The following is a 22,190-nucleotide window of genomic DNA, read 5'->3' as shown; positions in this document are numbered from 1 at the left end:
AGGAAAGTGGCAGTACATGGTGGAGAAAGTAGGTCTTTGAGTAAAGACACCTGCTGTGCCACTACTAGGATGCTTTAAAGGGAAAAGACTCTCTATTTTTTGGAACCCAAGTTGACCCATATGAAAAATGAAGATGTTGTACTAAGTGGTCTCCAAAGACCCTTGGAAGGATGTTCTGATGCTTAAGGAGCTCAGAAAACTGCTTGGGGTGCTTCGAACCTATCAGCTCTGTGATTAAACTCTTCACTTATCCCCTCTTTCCTCTTATATAATTTCAGGGCACTTATCAGTTGATTAGGCAGAGGGGGTCAATTCCCAGACCTGAAAAAAAGTTGTGTCACTTTTTCAACATCAATTTCAATTTTATATTTTGGTTTTTGATGCATAGAATAGATTGTGAAAAATAAACTCTCCAAGCTGTACTGCAGAACCATTAGACACAGCATCTCACCCACTGGTTAAGTGTTTTAAAGGATTTGTCTGTAGATACACCATGGAAACCAGACACAACGATGTGATGAGCTTTGTATCTTTTAAGTGGGCCGTATTTCTAGTTGAAAAGGAGTACAACCAAATTCTCATCTTTGGAATTGGTGGGAATAATACAGAGCCTAGAAGTTTCAGTTGGCCTGGGGCTGCTTCTGCCCAGTCATTCATTCATTCAACAAATATCTACTGAGTATCTATTATCTACCAGGCACTGGGCCAGGCATTGAGGAAGCAGTGGTAAGACAATCTTGGTCCTTATCCCAATGAGATGTATAATTTAAGGGGTGCCATGGCAATTTCATGGGAGATAGCCTAGAGTTACATCTTAGGGAAATTCTCCCTCAATAATAGCACTTTGGAGTTGAAAGATAGCTCTCCTGCCTCTCCACAGCCTTCTAGTTCTTTAGATATTTCTCGTATGAGATATTTCCCCTTTAATACTCCTGAATACACTACAGTTTTTCAAGGTGCCTTTAAGTAGGGCATCATACATGAAACCCAGATGTTTCTAATCTGAGAAGGAAAGAGGGTTTTCCATTCTCCCTGTTTAAAGCCCATAGTTATATTAATAATATTAACATAGTCTGCCATCCTATTTTCTCTAATAATAGTATTATAATAATGATGATGGTGATAAATAAGATTAAGAGGATGCCAAGACTTTGAATGACTGGGCAAGTCTGTCTTACACCTCTGTTTTGGTTTGATTCTCCAAAGAACAGAGACAAGTTGGGGTATAATTACAAAACCTAGATATGTTGACTTTGAAATATACTCTTTATATGTAGAGAAACACCTACCTCCACCCTATACTTCTCTTGCTGCACACTCCCCGGCTAGCAGTGCCTATAAAATCTTCAGGTCCTAACCTCACTACCTCCAGGAAGCCTTCCTTAACTCCCACATCTCTTCAGTTTGCCCTCTTAAGTGTTTCTGCAGTATCTTGCCTTTGCTTCTTATGGCACTCATCTTTCTATATTTGATGTGGCATTGTTTTTTCTATTCATGCAACCATGAGTTCAAAATGAGTATATATGGACTAGTGATCTACTTTTCTCTAGACCAGTCAAGCATTACCTCACTCACTGCTGCTACTCTGAGTTAAAACAAATAAACAAACACAGATCTGTCTTCAAGAGGTTTATTTATTCACAATGAATATTCTTCCATTAGGTCTACTCTGATCTCCTCCAGTCTGTAGAAACATGACTTATTTTGGTTACTGCAACAGAATTTTTAAAATGCATAATTTTTAAGGACCATTTGGTGAATGTGAGAGGGGACAGTTTAACAGTAATCAGGCTGCTGCTCCAGCTTGGAAGTCCAGTAATCCCTCCAGACCACTTCTGGATGATCTCTTCAGGAAATTACTCAGATCTTGGTCCTACAGGGCATATATCCTCAGGGTGATGCTATTAGTGATGAGAGAAGAGACTGTGTTATTTCTCCCTTAAAAAACTCAATGAAGAGTCCTCATGCAGACCAATGAAACACAAGCCGGGACCTAGGCAATTAGCAGGGCTTCCCAGGTGACTCACTGGCAAAGAATCGCCCACCAGCAACCTACTCCAGTATTCTTGCCTGATAAATCCAATGGACAGAGGAGCCTGGCGGGCTACAGTCCATGGGGTCACAGAGAGTTGGACATAACTGAAGTGACTGAGCATACACACAGGCAATTAGTAAAAAAAAAAAAAAAAAAAAAAAAAAAAGGAAGAATGTGGCATAAGTTTCTAAGAGACTTTGAATTAAACCCCAAGTCTGTCCATTATCAGCCTCACACAAGTCACCTCCATTCAATGTGACTCACTCTCCTCTTTGTCAAGTGGAAATAATATTTTCTTTTATTGAGACTATGCCTATAATCTAATATATCCTGATCTTAAGAGATATATGGTAGCATACAGACCAAAGAGTATCCCATTTGAAATGACCAGGGGAGAGTGCAGGGAAAGGAAAGTAGATTGCTACTTTTATGAAGCCAGTAGTTGTTCTGAAAAGATTCTCTTTTACTTGGGCTTCTCAAACTATAGCAGGAATCAGGCTCAACTACAGGACGTGTTAAAATAAAGATGGGCCTGAATCCTTAAGTTTCTCATCCAGTAGGTATGAAATGGGCCAGGCATTGGGCTGGGCCCTGGAGACATGGGGGTGAAGTCATTCAGTTCAGTTCAGTCGCACAGTTGTGTCCGACTCTTTGGGATCCCATGAATCGCAGCATGCCAGGCCTCCCTGTCCATCACCAACTCCCGGAATTTACTCAAACTCACACCCATTGAGTCAGTGATGCTATCCAGCCATCTCACCGTCTGTCTTCCCCTTCTCCTCCTGCCCCCATACCCTCCCAGCATCAGGGTCTTTTCCAATGAGTCACCTCTTCACATGAAGTGGCCAAAGCTTTGGAGTTTCAGCTTCAGCATCAGTCCTTCCAATGAACACCCAGGACTGATGTCCTTCAGGATGGACTGGTTGGATCTCCTTGCAGTCCAAGGGACTCTCAAGAGTCTTCTCCAACACCACAGTTCAAAAGCATCAATTATTCAGTGCTCAGCTTTCTTCACAGTCCAAATCTCACATCCATACATGACCACTGGAAAAACCATAGCCTTGACCAGACGGACCTTTGTGGGCAAAGTAACGTCTCTGCTTTTTAATATGCTGTCTAGGTTGGTCATAACTTTCCTTCCAAGGAGTAAGTGTCTTTTAATTTCATGGCTGCAATCACCATCTGCAGTGATTTTGGAGCCCAAAAAATAAAGTCTGACACTGTTTCCACTGTCTCCCCATCTATTTCCCATGAGGTAATGGGACCAGATGCCATGATCTTAGTTTTCTGAATGTTGAGCTTTAAGCCAACTTTTTCACTCTCCTCCTTCACTTTCATCAAGAGGCTTTTTAGTTCCTCTTCACTTTCTGCCATAAGGGTGGTGTCATCTGCATATCTGAGGTTATTGATATTTCTCCCAGCAATCTTGATTCCAGCTTGTGCTTCTTCCAGCCCAATGTTTCTCTTACAGCCCATGATGTACTCTTATGATTTACTCTTATAAGTTAAATAAGCAGGGTGACAATATACAGCCTTGACGTACTCCTTTTCCTATTTGGAACCAGTCTGTTGTTCCATGTCCAGTTCTAACTATTGCTTCCTGACCTGCATACAGGTTTCTCAAGAGGCAGGTCAGGTGGTCTGGTATTCCCGTCTCTTTCAGAATTTTCCACAGTTTATTGTGATCCACACAGTCGAAGGCTCTGGTGTAGTCAATAAAGCAGAAATAGATGTTTTTCTGGAACTCTCTTGCTTTTTCGATGATCCAGCAGATATTGGCAATTTGATCTCTGGTTCCTCTGCCTTTTCTAAAACCAGCTGGAACATCTGGAAGTTCTCGGTTCATGTATTGCTGAAGCCTGGCTTGGAGAATTTTGAGCATTACTTTACTAGCATGTGGGATGAGTACAATTGTGCGGTAGTTTGAGCATTCTTTGGCATTGCCTTTCTTAGGGATTGGAATGAAAACGGACCTTTTCCAGTCCTGTGGCCATTGCTGAGTTTTCCAAATTTGCTGGCATATCGCATGCAGCACTTTCACAGCATCATCTTTCAGGACTTGAAAGAGCTCAACTGGAATTCCATCACCTCTACTAGCTTTGTTCGTAGTGATGCTTTCTAAGGCCCACTTGACTTCACATTCCAGAATGTCTGGCTCTAGGTGAGTGATCACAGCATTGTGATTATCTGGGTCGTGAAGATCTTTTTTGTACAGTTCTCCTGTGTATTGTTGCCACCTCTTCTTAATATCTTCTGCTTCTGTTAGGTGCATACCATTTCTGTCCTTTATTGAGCCCATTTTTGCATAAAATGTTCCCTCAGTATCTCTAATTTTCTTGAAGAGATCTCTAGTCTTTCCCATTCTATTGTTTTCCTCTATTTCTTTGCATTGATCACTGAGGAAGGCTTTCTTATCTCTCCTGGCTATTCTTTGAAACTGCATTCAAATGGGAATATCTTTCCCTTTCTCCTTTGCTTTTCGCTTCCCTTTGTTTCACAGCTATTTGTAAGGCCTTCTCAGACAACCATTTTGCCTTTTTACATTTCTTTTCCACAGGGATGGTCTTGATCCCTGTCTCCTGTACAATGTCACAAACCTCCATCCATAGTTCATCAGGCTCTCTGTCTATCAGATCTAGTCCCTTAAATCTATTTCTCACTTCCACTGTATAGTCATAAGGGATTTGATTTAGGTCATACCTGAATGGTCTAGTGGTTATCCCTACTTTCTTCAGTTTAAGTCTGAGTTTGGCAATAAGGAGTTCATGATCTGAGCCACAGTCAGCTCCCAGTCTTGTTTTTGCTGGTTGTATAGAGCTTCTCCATCTTTGGCTGCAAAGAATATAATCAATCTGATTTCGGTGTTGACCATCTGGTGATATTCATATGTAGAGTCTTCTCTTGTGTTGTTGGAAGAGGGTGTTTGCTATGACCAGTGCATTCTCTTGGCAAAACTCTATTAGCCTTTGCCCTGCTTCATTCCATACTCCAAGGCCAAATTTGCCTGTTACTCCAGGTGTTTCTTGACTTCCTCCTTTTGCATTCCAGTCTCCTATAATGAAAAGGACATCTTTGGTCCCTACCATTACAGATCTAACAACTTAATGGAGAAGGCAGGCATTTAACAATGCTCTGACATGTAGAATTTTAAGGAGGCAATATCATATTCAGACTTTCTCCTCTAGAATATCATTAAGCCCTGTGTTGGTTCTCAAACTTTGGTATACAAAGAAATTATCCAACATGCGTGCCTGCTAAGTCACTTCAGTCATGTTCAATTCTTTGTGACCCCATGAACTGTAGCCCACCAAGCTCCTCTGTCCATGGGATTTCCCAGGCAAGAATACTGGAGTGGGTTTTCATGCCCTCCTCCAGGTGATCTTTCCATCCCAGGGATCAAACCCACATCTCTTATGTCTCCTGCATTGGCAGGTGGGTTATTTACCTCCAGGTTCCCAGGTTCTTCACACTTGGGAAGCCCAGAATGAAAGTGTTAGTCAGTCAGTTGTGTCAGATTCTTTGTAACCCCATGGACTATAGCCCCCTAGGCTCCTCTGGTATGGAATTCTCTAGGCAAAAATACTGGAGTGGGTAACCATTCCCTTCTCCAGGGGTTCTTCCCAACCCAGGGATCAAATCTGGGTCTCCCGCCTTTGCAGATGGATTCTTTATCATCTTATCCAGCACGGTGGATGTTAAAATGCAGATGCAGGCTCCACCCTCAGTGAGTTCAGTAGGGCTGAGGTGAAGCCAAGAACCCAAATATTTCACAAGTTCCCCAAATCATCCTAATGTAGGCGGTCTTCAAGCCACACTGAAAACACTGCTTTGGAACAAGGCATCGTTCTTTGCTGATGGAGTTTTAATGTAGCCTCCTAAGTTGAAATAGACCAGATTGTCTTTCCTTCCATTTTAGTAAAGGATTTATTCAAAATTAAATCTCTGTTCTTCAGTCTCTTCTTCTGGTATTTCAATGGCCTTCGGGGAGCTCTTTTAATTAAGTAACTCATGGAAAGAACACCTGTTCAGGGAGTGCCATGGCTTTATTTGGAAAACAATGATTAAAAACCAAAATCTCACTATTTCTAGAAGGAGATGGGCATCTATTTGTTTGAAGGCATACGGTGATATTTGCAAGATGGGAGAGAACAGGGAGAATATATGGTAGACTGTATACGATATTCAGGACTTCCAAGTGGCGCTAGTGGTGAAGAAACCACCTGTGATGCAAGAGACCTGAGTTTACTCCTTGGGTGGGGTGGATCCCCTAGAGGATGGCATGGCAACCCACTCCAGTATTCTTGCCTGGAGAATCCCGTGGACAGAGGATCCTGGCGGGCTACAGTCCCTGGAGTTGCAAAGAGTTGGACTCATTGAGCTACTCAATGAGTAATACACATACTATAGTTCTATATAATATGTGTATAGTATTCTATATAGTATATAACACATACTATAAGCACCATCTAGTAATATTGAAGCAGGTAGGTAAGGCAAGTAGATTTGATGTCAGTCATGTAACCATTCTTGTCACTGAGGGGGCTGTGTAGAGCTATGTGAAAGAATACTCCTACATTTACTTCTGGATTCAGTGGAACAGAATGAGTTGTAGAAGTGACATGATGGAACAAAAAACTGACAGGCTTTAGTCCCTGCTTCTTCAAAACGGGTACAAACGACGCCAGTGTAGAGATAAATCATCATAAGGCCAATGAGGCCTCTAAGAGACTTGCAGGCACTTAATCTACCACCCCAGCAAGCAGGACCATGTCAACAAGGGTTGCCCTTTTCTCCACATTCCCCATGGACACAATCCAATGCTCTGCTAATGGCCTTTTCATGTTGTAAGGCTTGGCCCCTCTGTAACATGAGAAGGAGAGCATGAAGGTACAATTTACATTGTCAGACTAGCTTGACAAGACATTAGCACAATCTGTAACAGGAAGGAAAGAAAAGTCCAATTTCTATTAAAAATTAACTGGAAATCATGCCACATATCAAATGGATTAAAAATTCTTTGGCTAGGAGGAAAAGTGTGTATATAAGCAAGAGAGATTTAAGTCATTGGGCTTCTATCAAATCAGAATGTGTTGTTGCTAACCTCTGTTGTGAAAATTGAAAAATTGGTGTTAATTACAATCTAAAAAGAAATTCTGAGTGACATTCACAATGACTTTTGGTCCACAATCTTTTATTGATATAGCCACGTGCCAGTCTCCACAAGTGAGTCATTCATCAGGTCAGGATTTACCCACCCATTATGCCATTATGACTTCTCTTGGCATTCATTCAGAAATGTTTATGGACTATAAGGCATGCAGAGGACAAAGTGAGTCACTGTAGGAGGGCACACATTTAACTACGGAAACACGCTCTTCATTTGGGGAGATGAGGTGTATGGGAAACATACCATCCTTTCATGTACATAAAACCAACTGTCTGCATTCTTCCTGGCATCTTCGACAGTAAAGAGACTGAGGCAATCAGAAAAGACTTCTTGTAGGAAGCAGAAGAAAATCTTGCAGTCATAAGGTGAGAAGCAGTCATAATTTGCTGAAGAGAAGCAGAGTGCATTCTAAGCCGAAGATCTAAAAGGCCCAGCATTTCAATCAGGCAAGTCCTTCCCTGATGAAAACACTGAGAATTATAGAAAATAAGGTTCATCCTGAATAATCAAATAGATGTAAAATTAAAATAATTTCACTGATTAAACTGGCAATATAATTATCAACAGAGCTGGCAAATCCTGTTCTGCTGTTGTGTGTGATTTGCTATGACTTTTCCGGAGGGACAATTGACAACTTGTGTCAGTGGTCTTAAATTTCTTATATCCTTTAAGATAAAAATGTCACATCTATGAAATAATATGGTTGTTGCTAAATCTAAAGAAGTCCATTGCAGAGTTATTTAGAGACTTTTATAAAATAGAAAATTTGAGGGGGGGGGGGGGGGAAGCCTATACGTCCAGTAGTTTAGAACTGGTTAAATTATGGCACATCCATATGATCAGACAATAAGGAGACTATTTAATAACTTGGAGAATATTTGTAACAACTGGTGAAGAATATGATCCAGTTTTTGTTGTAGAAATTATGTATATTAAAATAACATCTAAAAGTCTAGAAATATGTTCAACAAAATATCAATCAATGACGGTTCTCTCTGAGTTGTAATATAAGGGTGATTTTTAAAATTTTATCTGCCATGTCGACACTTTCTCTATAAACAGTATAACTTCAGAGAGCAGAAAAACAGGAAAAGTATTTTTTCACAACTAAGGAAAGAGATTGAATGGGTAAAGATCAGTGTTTTTATTGCTCACAGGATAAAGTTCAGATTCCTTTGCATGGCTTGGCCCCGCCTGCCACTCCACCCTCGTCTCTCCTGTTCCAGCCAACTCTCTCACTACTAGCCATGTAGGCCTCCAGACTTTTTCCTATTACAGAGCCTTAACATAGTAAATTACATTATTTTTGCAGTTTTTCATTGCCATCCCTTTCCTATAGGAGGATCACACTCCTGTCAACTGCTATGTCCCCAGTGTTGAGGACCATCATTCCTGTCCCACTGGCTTTGTACTTTGGCCGAAGGAATGTACGCAGGACAAGGTCACACCCACTCAGAGGCCCTCAGAGTCAAGGCACGTTTCCACCAGTGCTCTTGACCTTTCATTATGCTACAAGAGTGCTATGTCTCACACAGGGACTGTTTCTGCAGTTTGAGTGTCTAAATGAGAAGCAGCATCATAGCCTAGGCAGAACTGCAGTCAACCATGACCTACCTATAAAATAAGCAAGTAAGCCACAGAGACACGGAGGTCACTTGTTACTGCAACAAAAGCTGGCACATGGCGTCTCTCTATCTGTAACATTCTGCCTGGCCACCCCTACTCCATGAGGCCAACCGCATCCTTCCTTCATATCCCAGTTCTAATCTAACCCTCAGGCCAGGTCAAATTCCTTCTCACACATGTGCTCTCAGCACTGTTCCCTCTTAACAATTAACACAATATTAATGTCACCATTTTTGTGTGATTGTTCAATCAATACCCTGTACGCCAATGGGCTGTGAACTCCTCAGAGCAGTAATCATGACTATCTGTTCACCCGTTGTATCCTCAGGACCTATCAGTTCTTGGCACATAGTATATCCTCAATTTTAAAAAAAGAAAAGAAAATTTAGATGAATACATGAAGGAAAGCATGGGTAAAATAATAAAGAACCTTGAACATAGAGTTGAGAAGTATAAATCAGATGAAGCAAATGTTTGGACAAGATTATTTGTCTTTAGGTGAGAAAACATTATGAGTCTTCTATAGTGCAAATAAATGTATACTAACAGTATTCAGGATCTCCTGAATAATAATAATGATATTTAAGCACTTTTGCTGTTAAAAGCACTTTATAGATGTTAGTTTGTATCATCCTGGTAATAGCCCTATGATATAAGTACTACTGTTATCCCAGAAGGAAGGTCAGCACTTTGCCCAAACATGTAACTGGAAGCTGGTAAAGAATGGGTTGAATCCAACCCAAAGTCTGTGTTTGTAACTACTGGACCCTGGTGCCATCCCTTTGGTCTGAAGATTTTGTTGTTGTCATTGTTGTTGTTCAGTCACCAAGTCTTGTCTGACTCTTTGTAACCCCATGGACGTCAGCATGCCAGGCTCCTCTGTCCCTTGCTCTCTCCCAGAGCTTGCTCAAACTCACATCTATTGAGTCAGTGATGCCATCCATCGATCTCATCCTCTGTTGCCTTCATCTCCTCCCGTCCTCAATCTTTTCCAGCATCAGGGTCTTTTCCAATGATTTGGCTCTTCGCATCAGGTGGCCAAAGTATTGGAGCTTCAGCATCAGTCTTTCCAACGAATATTCAGGACTGATTTCCCTTAGGATTGATTGGTTTGATCTCCTTGCAGTCCAAGGGACCCTCAAGAGTCTTCTCCAGCACCACAGTTTGAAAGCATTAATTCTTTGGTGTTCAGCCTTCTTTTTGGTCCAACTCTCACATTTGTACATGACTACTGGAAAACTCATAGCTTTGACTATATGGACCTTTGTTGGCAAAGTACTGTCTCTGCTGTTTAATATGCTGAGTCCTGAGAAAGTCTTACAGAACTTCACTGACAAGGCAAAAAAAAAAAAACATTCTATTTAGTTTTCATATTGTATCACATGAGATCAATTGAGCTAATGATAGGGTGGGATTGGGCAGCCCCAAGAATGCATTTCCACTTGAACAAATAAAGCACACACTCCTTCCCACATCGCTGTCAGGAATGGATTCCTATTCTGTGCTCTCTGCCCAATTCACTGGTAGGACAATGGATGCCAATAACTGTAACACCATCATCAACACATTTTGAGTGTTTTCCTTTTTTTATTTTGGCTGTGCTGGGTCTTGGTTGCAGCGTCCAGGCTTTCTCTAGTTGTGGTCTGCAGGGGCTTCTCTAGTTGAAGCACAGGGCTTCTTCTCTTGTTGCAGCATAAGGCCTTCTCGTTGCAGTGCACAAACTTCTCTGGTTGTGGATCATGAGCCCCAGTAGTTGCAACATGCAGGGTTTGTTGCCCACCGCCTACTGTGGGACCTTAGTTCTCTGATCAGGGATCAAACCCTCATCCTCTACATTGGAAGACAGATTCTTAACCACTGGACCACCAAGGAAGTCCCCATCCACACATTTTTGTCCTCTTTGCACTCCTTGCTGGGCTGAGTGCAGGCCGCTGCCCACATTAGGTGCTTAGTCAATGTGTTTTGAATTAAACAGCCTTGTGGTTCTTGCTTTAGGGTTGAAATGATTGGCATGAACAAAGCAGTCATCGGGGAGATCTACCTACCTGTATGAAAACTCCATTTGGGAGAGCAGGTGGGATGTGAGAATCTCATTCTAAAACTAAACTTGATTCAAGAAATAAGGGGCTTCTCAGGTGGTGCTAGTGGTAAAGAACTCATCTGCCAATGCAGGAGGCACGAGAAAACACGGGTGTGATCCCTAGGCTGGGACGATCCCCTGGAGGAGGGCATGGCAACCCACTCCAGTATTCTTGCCTGGAGAATCCCATGGACAGAGGAGCCTGGCGGCTACAGTCCATAGGATCACACAGAGGCAGACGTGGCTGAAGCAGCTTAGCGCGCAGCACAGATTGTGCCGGCTGTTGGGCGGGGAGAGGAACTGACTGTGGGGCCCATGGACCTGGCTTCTGCAGAAGTGCTATGAGGGGGTGCTATGAGGACGGTGTGCCTGGGGTGGGGCTGGCATGGGAGGATTTGCTTTGGGACAGGTGATTGTACTGTGAGGTCTGGGCCTCTGGTGGGGTGAAAGGGCCAAACTAGGGCTTAATGTCTTTGGTCTTTGCTGGTGTGATAAAGGCTTCAACAATGTCATCTCTAATGCCTCTTATAGGTACAAAGGTCCTACCAGGTGGCGCTAGTAAAGAACCTGCCTGCCAATACAGGAGACATAAGAGACACATGTTGGATCCCTGGGTTGGGAAGATCCCCTGGAGAAGGGAATAGCCACCCACACTTGTATTGTTGTCTGAAAAAATCCCACAGAAAGAGGAGCCTGGCAGACTACAGCCCATGGGATCTCAGAGTCAGACGTGACTGAAACGACTTAACATGCACACACGCATAGGTGCAAAGTCTTTGGGGCTAACACTCTCCCCTGACAAAGCTCATTTATGAGTGAAATGAGGCAGATGCTAACCCCAGAGAATCTGCCTGTGCTGCTAGCCGGGAGCTCCTTGGCCTGGAGTCAGCTGGAAAATTCCTGAGGACAGGGGTGAAAGAGAAAGTCACTCAGTCATGTCCGACTCTTTGCAACCCCATGAACTGTATAGTCCATGGAATTCCCCAGGTCAGAATACTGGGGTGGGTAACCTTTCCCTTCTCCAGGGGATCTTCCCAACCTAGGGATCGAACCCAGGCCTTCCACATTGCAGGGATGAAAGAGTGATTTAGAAACAATGGAGAACGCTGAGTTTAAAACCTCCAAAAAATTCCAGGCTGGTGCACGGGAGGGGAATTTGGGTGAGAATAGATCCATGTATGTATATAGCTGAGTCCCTTTGCAATCCACGTGAAACTACTACAAAATTGATAAACGATTATACTCCAATACAAAGTAAAAATTTGAAAGAAATTCCAGACTGGGATAGGAGAACTTAGGTGTCTTCTAGACTTGCATTCCTTCAAGTTCAGGTGCCAGACCACTCACATCAGAATCACCCAGGATAAAATTTTTAAGTATGTATTCCGGAGTCTTCCTGGAATCTGAACATTTCATGCAGAAATTGCATTTTTAACACCTGGATAATTCCTATGAATCCTAAACTCTGCAAACCTCTCATCTGGAAAGACAAAATACTTGCCAAGGTAGGGAAATAAAATCCCAAATGCTTAGATTTAGGACCTGAATAATGATGCCTTTTTTTCAAGGATCATTTAGTGCCTTATGTTAAAACCACCTGTGGATTCAGTGGAATAGTGATTAACTAGAATGACGAAGTGCTTTTTAATAACAGACATGGGGTGTATTGTTAAATTTTCCTTGCTGATCTCCCCAATGCTTCACAGAGGAAGAAATAAAATCTCATTTTGGCCTGAAGGGCAGATTTCAGCCTGGCTGTCAGGCCCTCTCCCTCACTTTTCTACTGAGAATAAAGGTAGGTGCTGCCCCTGAGTTGGGAAAAGCTGGGTCCTGGAAGTAGGGATGTGATCTAACCAAATCTCAGACAGAGAGAAGTAGCTCTTTGGCCAGGACAGAAGCCCCGTCTCTTGACATTTGACCTTCATATTCCTACAGTTTAAAAATTAATCACCAGAAAATGGATACTTCTCGTTTTCCCTCAGCTAGACCAAAGTCCTAAGTGCTGGCTCTAACTAAGCCAGGGGTTCTCTCAAAATAAATTGGAGGGGTGGGAGTCGGGCTGGTAGGGACCAGGCCAACCAGCCCCCAGCTAGCAGCCTCTCCAGAGTTTGCTCTGGGCTCCTAGCCGGTTAGACCAGCCCTGCCAGGGCTCCTTGGAGAGCAGGGTGGAGATGCAGGGCTTGGAAGAGGAACAGCAAGGCCCGGGGAGGGCGGGGCTGAGCAGGTCTCTGCAGCATGTGGGAGAGGAGGAATCGGGGTGGAGGAATTGTGCTCAGGTGTGCGCCACAGAAGGCCAGGCTTCCGAAGGGGTTGAGGCAGCCTGCTCAGCCAAGGAGGAGAAGGAAGCTCTCTCAGTGGCTGTGATGCCCATTTGAGGGGATAACTGGAGGTGTTGCAGCCCAGTCTCCCCCTGCAGAAGAGGAACCCAAGAAGGGCCCAAGGTATGCCAACTCCCCTGTCATAGCTGTGGAACCTGCACCAAGGAGAGAGGAGGTAAGGACCCTGCTGATGCAAAGACTGCGGGGGCGGGGGTGGCTTGTCTTAGCGCTCCCTCCCGCTTACTGGCCCAGAGCTAGTATGCTGCTTTCAAGGGACCCTCTTTGGCTGCTCCAGAGGCTTCATCCTTTGTATTCTGGGTTTTGCCCCCATGCCTACCACCAACCACCTGCAGCTGGGGGTCCCATGGAACCTCATTGCTTTGCTTGGGGAGCTCTTTGCTCACAATGGAAGGTCCCGTACATGCAGCTGACTGGGTCATGAGGGCAACTGCAGATGGTAACAATGGTTGTTCGATGTAGCCTCGGCTTTTTTCATGCACTGATGGGCAGACAACCTCTGCCTTTGCGGTCTAGAGCTTGGAATGAATTACCTGTACAGAGAGTCCATAATATACTGGCATTGGTTATTACCTGTAATATTTCAGGACCTTTCTCCGAAAGCTTACCAAACCATTGTGCAGCCTTTTGAAAGAAGTACATTGTGTGAGGAAGAGTGAGAGTGAGAGAATGGAGTTTTTGATGGTGATGAATAAAAATAGGGTAAGAGCTTACTGAGAGTTTATGATTTACAAAGCATGATGGTGAAGACTTTTCATCTTGGTGCAGTCTGTGCAGCAGGTGTGGATTATTATCTACAATTGGTGGTGAGGAGGCTGAGCATCAGGAAGGTTACCTGAGCCAAACCAGGGTTTGCTGAAATGAATACATGCTCTTGACTTCTATCCATGAGGTCATATTTAGCTGAAGGTCTTTCAGATTCAAAGCGAACAGAGATGAGGTGCAACCAACTGGGCAGAGGCTGCAAAGGGGCTTTCTCCCTCGGATAGCCTCCATCTCCTGTTGCCATGTTCAGGAATTAATTTAGACCCGAATCTCTACTTCTCAGGCCTCAATAGCCCCGTCTTGTGGATTTGGAGACTGTTAAGAGCCTACTGTCAGGAATATGTAATCTCAAAGGTCAGTGTCATTAAGGATTCAGAGGCTACAGCTGAACAATGGAGCTGGTCCTTAAAACACCAGAGGACAGGAATGCGTTTGAGAGCCAGTGCCTTGTGGCCACTTAGAATTAAACCTAACACCCCCCACCCCCAAACAATTTACCACATCTCTCATGTGGCCAACCATTCCCTATTTCCAAACCTCACCTATTATATGGCCCCTCAGTTCGAGGTGAGCCAGCAACACTGGCTGCCTCTGTACGTTCCCTCCTCAGGACCTGTGGTTTTTCCCCATCCTTGGAACACATCCCCCTGGGCCCTTCCTGTAATGGGAGCTCTCCCTTCAGTAAGGCTGCAGCTCAGATTGGCCTGTTTAAGAGGGCCTCCTAGATACCAGGATGGCAAGTAGACTGGCCACTGCCATCCCCGAGTACACTCCCTTATCGTGCTGATTACAGTCATTACACTGATGTCAATCTGCAAGTTGGTTCCTTTGTTTGTCGTCTGTCTCCCCAACAGAACTCCATGAGGGTAGGGACCTTGCGTGTCTTCTGCCTGCTGGACACTACTGGGTCCCCAGGGTTTAGGTCTCCTAGTAACAGGGCCTGAGTTAATGTTTGTTGAGTGAATAAATAATACAAGGGATCAGGAGATATCTTTGCCGCCTCCTTATCCAACACCTCGACTCAATCTCCCATATGGATGCAAATGTCTTGGTCTAGAAGGTGAAGTATAATAGCATCCGAGCTTTCAAGTGTTCAAGGGGCATTCTTGGAATAAAGAAGGGAAAAAGGCTAAATGGCATCAAGTGAATTTCATTCCCTGAGAAACAGCAAGGTATTTGAAACAGAAACGGCTCTGCTGGCCAGTCTTGATAAGCAGCACTCACTGCCTGTGACAGCCCAGCCGTCTTCTAGACATGGGTATTGACCTTGGCTCTGCCTGGGGTACTTGTAGGGACAATGACATTTCAGAAAGCTGAGAGTGTATGCTTCCCGCCCTGCTTCATCAAGCCTTTCATTCAAATGGGCCACCAACCTTTGTTCACGTGCCTTTTGCCATTTTGGAGTGTCCATTCATTTGCTGGATGGGAAGAGGTCCATCCCTAGGATCATGGTGTCTGAAGTGTTTCTATGGGCTCTATCGCTCTCTGCCACTGTGGGCACATCCCTTACTGTCTCCACATCTCATGCTTTTCCCCTATAAAATGGCATGGGAATAGCTGCCCATGAGGTTGTAATGGATTCTGGAGGACAGTGATGTAGAAACCAGTGCCATAAATCTCTTGCTTTACAAGTACCTGGGCCTGCCAGCAAGGAGGAGCAGAGAATACACGGGGAGGTGTGTTTGTTTTGGAGATTTTTGCTTGCATAAAATCCACAGTTCCAAAAGAAATCTGTGAGAGGAAAAGACTTCTCTACAGGATTCCTTCTCCCAGGCAGCTACCTCAAGAATCGACTTACACACTTTAATTAACACCCAGACGATTTGCTTTGCAGAGAGTTGCATTAGACTCCAGCCTGGTGACAACTTCCTCCTTGGCAGGCACACAGCCCTTGGCAGTATTTCACACGCTGGTGGTTTTATGGGTCCCATCTTGCTCTTCTGTGTTCTTCATTGTAATGTGTGGTAAGCCTTTCTGGCATCAGCCCTGGCCCCACTTGATTTAAGGGACTGCCGATTTTATTTCTGATCCTCAGGTTGTTCTGTGATTCTATTTTTTAATGCACTCCTTATCTTGTTCTACTCACTTGTGCAATTCTTCATTTCCAGACTTTAAAATATGACTTTTTCAAAAGAAAATAGATGCTTGAATTAGGAGTGAAGCCAGAGTCCTGAGAATCTTCTGAGGAGAAAGATGTCCATATGCAAAATTGTGTAATGGAAGGAGAATGACATTAAGTATCCAGAAATTGGGACTTGGACTTTCTCCTGACTTCTTGGACCATGGGGGCAGGGGGATAATAGCAATACTGCAGTGGACTTTAACTGAGAACTTAGGGACTGTTTAAAGGATTCTTTAGATGTTCTCATTTCATGTTGATGCTGACTATTCACACTTTTGAAAATGGGAAATGTGAGACTCAGAGGGTACAAGGGAGTGATGGAACCCAAATTTGAACACATGCTCGTTGACTCAAGAGCACAGGCACTTACGTACCAGGTAACTTGCTGTCTACTCAGCCATACTACTTGGGGATCTTTATACACGGTGCAACCTTCCCGGGCCTGCCATCCTCACAGGGTGTCATCCAAAGAGGTGATGCCAGTGAAGGTTTAATTGAAATGATGCAGGTTTATTTCACCATTTCTCATACATCTTGTTTACCAAAATTTAGAAAAATGTTCTATGGATATTCTTTCTTGAGGAGAATTTGTAAATACTATGTACTATGCTACGAGTTAATGATAAAATCAGAATAGTCAATATTCATTAACTACTACTTCATACTCCACACAGATGGAAGCATTTTCCTCTTGGTAAAGCGTGTGTATTCCTCAGTGTGGAAGGTGTGGGCTTGTGGCTTCAGGAGCCTGGCTCAGTCAGTTGCTAGCTGTGTGACCTTAGGTAAGTTTCTCAAACACTGTGTTTCACATTCTCCATCTATAAATGGAGATATTACTAAACTTTTCCCTTAGATGTTGTGGGCATTGTTTAAGTGAATACATATAACAGGCTGAAATGGTGCTTGGTATGAAATGTCTTCTCAAAGTTGCTGTTGTAGCTGCTTTTCCGTCAGCCCTTCTGTGAGTGACATCCTCTCACTTCCATCCTGTGTGTGTAGAAACTGATGAAGAGTCAGGTCACACAGCTAAAATCAGGATTTGAACCCCCAACTGTGTTCATCCCAAGCCTCCCCTTTGCTATGTCCTATTTCCTCAGTAAACCGTAAAAGAAACACACATTCCTCTGGGAACTCAGTTTGATAGGAATTCATACTCCAAAACGCAACCTACATTCTCTCCATACATGTAGCTACTTACGTCATCTTTAGGATGGTGAGTGAAGTGTCTTGTTACAGATGTCTTAAGCTCTGCCTCTAGGCCATCATCAAACCAACCAGAATTCTCTCCTCTCTTCAAGATTTGGTCTGTGGGCAGGCGGCCACACTGGCCTTGAGGTGATAAGTTTGCTCATTAAAAGCAATCAATGACATTCCTCTTCCCTAAGACAGCGTACTGACCTGGTCAGTAAGGGGCCTCCTTCTAGCTCTGTGATAACATTGTTCTGTGCTGGCTGGCTGAAATCTGTTGCTACACAGTCTCTTGAGTTAGCATCTGTGTTGTCATAAGTGGCCAGAAGAAACAGTCCAGGGTTCTGTCCTGGGCTGGTCAAAGACAGATGCCAGCCCTTATGCCCTTTTGACCATGGTACCCAGTTGGATATTGGAGTTATGTATGGGTTTGTTCCCCCTGGGTGAGGACTTGCTTCGGCAGGGTCCCAGTATACAGTGCGAGAGCCTGAGATCCTGGGAAGTCCTCCTCCTTCCGCTGCCAGCCCTGAGTATGCCTGGCTCCCAGCTGCCTCCCAAGTCATGACTGTCATTAATAATTAACAGCTGCCTTTCATTGAGTATGTAAGAGTTCACGGAATCTTAACAATACTCTCAAGTAGGCTCCAGTATTATCCTATTTTAGGGAAGCGGAAGATGACATCTAGGGAATGCCTTGGTCAAGGGCACCCAACTGAATGGTGCCATCAGGATGTGCCCCCAAACCTGTGTGACTGAACACGTGTTCTTCACCTCTGTGCTCCTCAGCCCAGCCTCCTCCTGTCTGAGTCACCCTCTCTGAGATGCTGTGGTAACACATTCCCCATTAGCTATGGCAAAACCAGTCCTGCTGGACCAACCCCATGGGGGATGTAGACAAACCCGCCTCACCTGGTTTCCCTGGGCCAGGAGCCTGCTCTCTTTGCTGCATCTTCTCCAGACACAGTTGAGCACCTTAACTACTCTGGTTGGCTTTCTCCCCATATCTGTGTATGTGTATGCCCTCAGTCATGTCTGGCTCTTTGCAATCCCATGGACTGTAGCCCACTGGGCTCTTCTGTCTACAAAATCTTCCAGGCAAGAATATTGGAGCAGGATTCCATTTCCTACTCCAAAGGATCTTCCCAACCCAGGGATCAAACCCATATCTCTTGCATATCCTGCATTGGCAGGCAGGTTCTTTTCCACTGTGCCACCTGGGGTTCATAACTCTGTAGTCACTGGAATATCACAGTGGAAAAGAATGAGAGTCGAGTTTCTGTCTCTGCCAGTCCCCCTCAGTACCTATCCTTTTGAACAGTAAACCTTCTGAGCTATTCTAACTTTTCTGTCCTTTTTTGTTCACTTTTCAGCCTGGTTTAAAAGCAAGCCGAATTGGATCAATTATAAAGCATGTTTTCAGTGCTGTAAGGTAACTCAATAATTGGCATCTTAGCCTGAGGACCGGCCTGTGAATTGTGTTGTTTACAAAAGCAGACAAAACAGTGGGCTGCACGGTGGCTGCCTGTCAAGAAGGTGTCATCCAAAAAAAAAAAAGAAAGAAAAAAGAAAGTGTCATCCCTCGAAAGTGGTGCTTGTAGAGCTGGGCTGTTAAAAGGAGTAAAGGCAGGAAGGAGTTGGGAAATCTAGTTAAATCTTAGACATCATGACCTTTTACTATCCATGTGATCTTGCACAAATTAGTTATTTTCTGCAGTAGCATAACACTGCTTTCATTTTGCTCAGCTCTGCCTACATCTAGTAAGAAGATTTCTACAGTGTCCCAGGCATTATACTGACCCCTTTATGTGTACCATTTCCCTTTACTCACTCATCAACCTAATGAGTTAAATAGTGTGAACATCACTTTACAGATTAGGAAACTCAGGTTTCTAAGGTTAAGTACCTATTAACAAAGTGGTGGTGGGGGGGTGGATTGAGCCAGTTCTTTCTCTTTTTTAGATTTATTTATTTTTGATGGAAGGATAATTGCTTTACAATGTTGATTTGGTTTCTGCCATACATCAACATGAATCAGCCTTAGGTACACATTTGTCCCATCCCACTTGAACCTCCCTCTCACCCCACCCCACCTCTCGAGGTTGTCACAGACCCCTGGTTTGAGTTCCCCCCCAGTAATACAGCAAATTCCTAGTGGCTATCTATTTTACATATGGTAGTGTAAATGTTTCCATTAATATCAGAATCTATCCCCCAGACTTGACTACTCACTCCAGTATCCTTGCCTGGGAAATCCCGTGGACAGAGGAGCCTGGCGGGCTACAGTCCATAGGGTTGCAAAGAGTCAGACATGACTGAGTGATTAACACTTTCACTTTCATCCCCCAGACCAGGATAATGCCACTGGTTGATGGTACGATGTTAAATTCTTCCTTTTCTGCCATGAGAGCAATGCCTGTCTTTCTCTTGAGTCCAGTCTGCTTTTGCATCTCATGCTAAGGACTTTTTCCAAGCCGTGTCTCATGACACTGCTCTTCATCTGCCAACCTCCCAGTCAGTGACCCATGTGGCTCCAGCCCAAGCCCAGCCATCACTCATCACCCCTGCTGCTCTGTCTGCTGTCCCCACCACAGAAAAATATCTCATAGATAAACATAAATCTTTTCAGTTTCTTAACAATTGAGAGAGCTTCCAAACAACTGCTTGTGCTTACCTCTGGGAATACAGCCATCCATTTTTCCTTTCTCTGCATGACAGAAGGACTCCCCAGATCCCACTGCCTTTCCAAGACACTCAGAGAGAAGCAGGGGTTGTGTGTGGGCAAGTTGAATGGGCCCTGGAGTCGGGGCTGGGAGTGAACCCAGCAGGATGTGTACGCATCAGGGCAGGGGTCTCCATCCTGTGTGTTGCTGTTCCCCAGTGCAGTTCCAGGCACATAAAAGCGGTTCAAGAGTTTATTCCCTGAATCACTGTGTTAGCTTCAGGGGAAAAAGTACATGTTTATTGTGGATTTTTCAGGCACTTGTTTGTTTTGCTTGTATGGGTGCTTAGTCACTCACTCATGTCCTACTCTTTGTGACCTTTTGCACTGAAGCTTGGCTGAGCGGTGACCACGTGAGTGTCCCTAGGCCCCAGTCTTCCCCACGTCTCCTTTAATTCCTCTTCAGGAAGAGTCCAGGATGATAAGCTTTCTAGGTATTGAGTGCTAACAATGTGCCAGGCTCAGTGCTAAACACCTCCCTGAAAAGTGAAAGTGAAAGTCACTCAGTCGTGTCCGACTCTTTGCAACCCCACGGACTTTAGTCTATGGAATTCTCCAGGCCAGAATACTGGAGTGGGCAGCCTTTCCCTTCTCCAGGGTATCCTCCCAACCCAAGGGTCGAACCCAGATCTCCCTCACTGCGGGTGGATTCTTTACCAGCTGAGCCCAAACACCTCCCTATGCTGCCTCATTTCACTGTCACAAGACCTCCACCTCACCATATTGCACTGAACAAAACCCTGCCACTGACAAGGTGAGATGGCCTGCTGGAGGTCACAGAGCTTGTGGGTGGTGAGCCCTGGCCTCCGAGCCACGACTGTGAGCACCCACTCTGAGCTCTTTCCATCGTGGGCTGTACAGTGAATCCACCCCTGCCTGCAGCCACGGTCTGTTAGGCACCCTACCATGCGAAATATGCTGGTCCTTCTCTGACTTCTCTCAAGCCAGAAACTGGCACTGCATGAGTGCCCACTCAGTCGTGTCTGACTGTTTGTGACCCTATGGACTGTAGCCCACCAGGCTCCTCTGTCCATGGAATTATCCAGGCAAGAATACTGGAGCGGGTTGCAATCTCCTCCTCCAAGGTATCTTCCCAAACCAGGGACTGAACCCGAGTCTCCTGTGTCTCTGGCATTGGCAGGTGGATTCTTTACCACTAGCACCACCTGGGAAGAGAAAATGGCACTAAAGGGAGCTCTTTTCTAGTAGGGCAATCTCCTATGGCTTTAGTGTAAGGAGCCTGGGGTTGTGTTCCCTGTTATTTTCTTTTTTTAAACTTTCTGTGTTATATTGGGGTATAGTTGATTAACAATGTTGTGTGTTTCAGGTATACAGCAAAGTGATTCAGTTATACATATGTATCTATTATTCTTTTTCAAATTCTTTTCCCATTTAGGTTGTTACAGATTACTGAGCAGAGTTCACTGTGCTATGTAGTAGATCCTTATTAGTTACCTATTTTAAATATAGCAGTGTGTATGTGTACATTCCAAACTTCCTACTATTTCTCCTCCCAACCCTTCCCCCCAGTATCCATGAGTTAGTTCTCTAAGTCTGTGAGAAATTGTGGTACATATATATATATATACAGTGGAATATTACTCAACCATTAAAAAGAACACAGCTGGATGAAGCACAAGCTGAAATCAAGATTGCCGGGAGAAATATCAATAACCTCAGATATGCAGATGACACCACCCTTATGGCAGAAAGTGAAGAAGAACTAAAGAGCCTCTTGATGAAAGTGAAAGAGGAGAGTGAAAAAGTTGGCTTAAAGCTCAACATTCAGAAAACTGGATTCATGGCATCTGGTCCCATTACTTCATGGCAAATAGATGGGAAAACAGTGGAAACAATGGATGACTTTATTTTGGGGGGCTCCAAAATCACTACAGATGGTGACTACAGCCATCTGTATTACAGCCATCTGAAATTAAAAGAAACTTGCTCCTTGGAAGGAAAGTTATGAGCAACTCAGACAGAATATTAAAAAGCAGAGACATTACTTTGCCAACAAAGGTCCATCTAGTCAAGGCTATGGTTTTTCCAGTAGTCATGTATGGATGTGAGAGTTGGACTATAAAGAAAGCTGAGCACAGAAGAATTGATGCTTTTGAACTGTGGTGTTGGAGAAGACTCTTGAGAGTCCCTT

At 44.1% G+C, this 22,190-nt stretch overlaps 1 protein-coding gene across 2 annotated transcripts in view; it reads left to right on the top strand.

Annotated features, from left to right (window-relative positions):
- The first annotated feature begins 7,415 nt into the window (after positions 1–7,415).
- ATP10B (ATPase phospholipid transporting 10B (putative)) overlaps positions 7,416–22,190 on the top strand; it is a 358,643-nt gene continuing 343,868 nt past the window's right edge. The window contains exon 1 of one of the 2 annotated variants that reach the window (XM_061151886.1): positions 7,416–7,648. The gene's annotated coding sequence lies outside the window, so the exon portion shown is untranslated. The remainder of the gene's footprint in view (positions 7,649–22,190) is intronic. The other variant, XM_061151889.1, reaches the window with a different exon arrangement.

Source organism: Dama dama, chromosome 9 (assembly GCF_033118175.1).
Source record: "Dama dama isolate Ldn47 chromosome 9, ASM3311817v1, whole genome shotgun sequence".
Classification (NCBI taxonomy): Eukaryota; Metazoa; Chordata; class Mammalia; order Artiodactyla; family Cervidae; genus Dama; species Dama dama.
This window is presented reverse-complemented; position numbering and strand designations above follow the sequence as displayed.